This window comes from Schistocerca americana, chromosome 2, assembly GCF_021461395.2.
Source record: "Schistocerca americana isolate TAMUIC-IGC-003095 chromosome 2, iqSchAmer2.1, whole genome shotgun sequence".
NCBI lineage: Eukaryota > Metazoa > Arthropoda > Insecta > Orthoptera > Acrididae > Schistocerca > Schistocerca americana.
The window spans coordinates 1,043,703,396-1,043,706,437 of NC_060120.1; the positions used below are offsets into that span (position 1 = coordinate 1,043,703,396).

A 3,042-nucleotide genomic window follows, 5' to 3' on the forward strand; every position below is an offset into this window, starting at 1 on the left:
GTTCGATAAAGAATTGTTACAGAAAAAAATGTGGTGCATTACTTTCTGGGTTTTCCTCGTACATGGATGGTAAGTTAAGAACAACAAAAATAACTTAATTTATACACAGGGTTTCCCAGAAGCAATAGCCAATATTCACGGATATACAGGATGGCATTCAAAGTAAACATGGCTACTAAACATGGCCTGTAAATTGCCTACCTTAAGAGTTATGAGCACTTGATCATCTTCGCTACTGTGAAACAAATACCTTCTACTGACCATTAAGACCTTTTTGGTACTGTGTAAGATAGTTTTTTTGTGTATAGTATGGGTAATTCGCAATCCATTTTAAGAACAGCTACTTGTGCACGCGTCTTATATTATGACGTCATATCTACTTAACTGTAATGTGGTAGAATGATTTAATTTTGCACGTACATTCAGTGGTATATGTGGATGCTATCTGCAAAATATGTTGCGAATAGATGAATGGTAAAGAGGTACTAAATTAGAATGTCATGCCTGATGCTAAGGTTGTACTGCTTGAACAGTGATAATGCAGTTGAGGGCGTCAGCAAGAAAAAGTTTCGGACTGGACTGACCAGTGTAATAACTGACATAGAGGGGTTACAACGCTCATTGCTGTACATGTAGCTCATGGATTCGTATGAACGCTTTGAGACAGTTGATCAAAAATCATCCCACAATAACTTTGTACTTTCTTATTACAACACTTCTCATGGGGTACTAGTAAAAAACTAAACTAAACTCCTCCCGCACAGGCCATGAAGGCCCAAAGGTACTGACTGGCCCCCGTGTCACCCTCAGCCCACAGGCGTCACTGAACGCGGATATGGAGGGGCACGTGGTCAGCACACCGCTCTCCCGGCCGTATGTCAGTTTACGAGACCGGAGCCGCTACTTCTCAGTCAAGTAGCTCCTCAGTTTGCCTCACAAGGGCTGAGTGCACCCCGCTTGCCAACAGCGCTCGGCAGACCGGATGGTAACCCATCCAAGTGCTAGCCCAGCCCGACAGCGCTTAACTTCGGTGGTCTGACGGGAACCGGTGTTACCACCGCGGCAAGGCCGTTGGCCATGGGGTACTAGTGCTCCATCATAAATGATTTGTCTCGTAACCAAAGTGGGCATATAATAATAACCACAAACATATTCACTACTGCTTTGTACGAAGTGTCATTATCGTCCTTATACCAGCATTTTGGGTTCACATATTACACAAAATTTCTTCTCACCCAATCCTGCTTAATCAGTTTTTGAATTTCAAGTGAAACGCCACTAGATACTGTAGACAAGTCAAGCGCGTATATCGTTCGAAGAGGCCATCATAAGATTGTAGAATAACTATAACGTGAAAGTCGCATACTCGCAGATTACACCTTTAAGGTAAATAAAAATATTGAAACCAATTTAAATGGTTATTCTTCTGGTAGTCTGCCTTAGGTATCACTAAAACATTTAACAAAACCCCACGTGATGGAGGTTCATAATACCAAATTTGGAATGTAGGCTTTGAAATTTTGTACCATACCTCTATATTTATAATTTTATACTATACCTTACACTGTTACCTTTTTTTATACTATACCTGACATCAGTTAAAACAGCTGAATTGCTTCACTAGAACAAAGAAAAACCTATACACAACAATACGAACTCAAATCAATTCCATGCAACAGTACGGTCTTACTTTCAACCAGAATGCTTGTAGTGTCTGTGAATGTTAAGACTTCCGTGTTTCTCGCACTTTCGCCTCGTCTCATTCTAGAATGTTTCTTTCAATTCCTTCGTAGTTTCTTTCCCAGGGTGAACACCAGTGGCAATAAATGTCTTCTAAATCATACTCGCGTTTATCGTATTTCAATTTGATTATATCGATTGGTTTTCGTAAATACTGCAGATTACACTTCTTTCTTTTTAGTTCTTTCCCGTTCCTCTTAGAAGTTCGTTCAACTTATTTCACTTTTCGCTGTTCAAGGCTTCTTCACATACGCCAAGAGGGTAAATCGGTTACTCTAAAGTACTGTGGTAAGTCTATGACCCTTGAATCACAAAGAAACGTACTGATGGAAATACATAATACTTTGTGCTGGAAAATGGTTTTTGCATAAAATTTGTGGTAAAAAATGAGCAAAGAGGACGATAAAAGAAGGCGCCGTAATGTTCCCCCTCCTGCTTCTCCCGAATGTAAAAAGAATACCCGCCTTCGTCATCCAACTGTGTATACCAGTGTCTACTAACGGAAGTGAGCAGGGTTGTCCAGAAACATTTGACAATCCAGAACAGCTGCTTAACAAGTGTACAGCAGCAGGCGCGTACGCCCTGCGACATTTCCATGAGATCTCATCTTTGAAACAGTTGAACGAAATGAATAAAAGCAAAAGAAAGGGGAAAGAGGGCAAGAAAAAGAAGAACAAAGACAACAAAAAGGGAATGGAATGGAAGGCACTAAAATGGCAAAGCAACGGAGATGTGTGGAAGGAAATCTTGAGAAGATTCAGACTGGACCGTTTTGAGCAACAGTTACGTAAGAGTTACCTCTACTTGCTTTAGCGCCGCGCGGGATTAGCCGAGCGATCTGAAGACGCTGCAGTCATGGACTGTGCGGCAGGTGCAGGCGGAGGTTCGAGTCTTCCCTCGGGCATGGGTGTGTGTGTTTGTCCTTAGGATAATTTAGGTTAAGTAGTGTGTAAGCTTAGGGACTGATGACCTTAGCAGTTAAGTCCCATAAGATTTCACACAGATTTTAACTTGCTTTAGAGACGCTTGTTTCCTGTTTTCGGTTACTATATGAAACCTCCCGTTATTCCAAACGAGGTAATGAAAAAAAAATATTTAAACAGTAGGCTATATTTCACGTTTGGTGTTTTTTATTTTTACAGTTTTGCATTGACAGGCAGGGAAACAACGGAAAGGGAAACGCATTATCGTTGCAAGGAAATGTGACTTCTTTCCCATTTTTGAGTTGTATCATACAATAAAGAACTATCTTCTACTTCATTGCAAAGTCGTGTTCATCTCAATAAAGAGATAAACATGCTA

At 40.7% G+C, this 3,042-nt stretch overlaps 1 pseudogene; it reads right to left on the minus strand.

Annotated features, from left to right (window-relative positions):
* Window positions 1–958: 958 nt before the first annotated feature.
* LOC124597506 lies at window positions 959–1,076 on the minus strand (annotated as a pseudogene).
* Window positions 1,077–3,042: the final 1,966 nt, after the last annotated feature.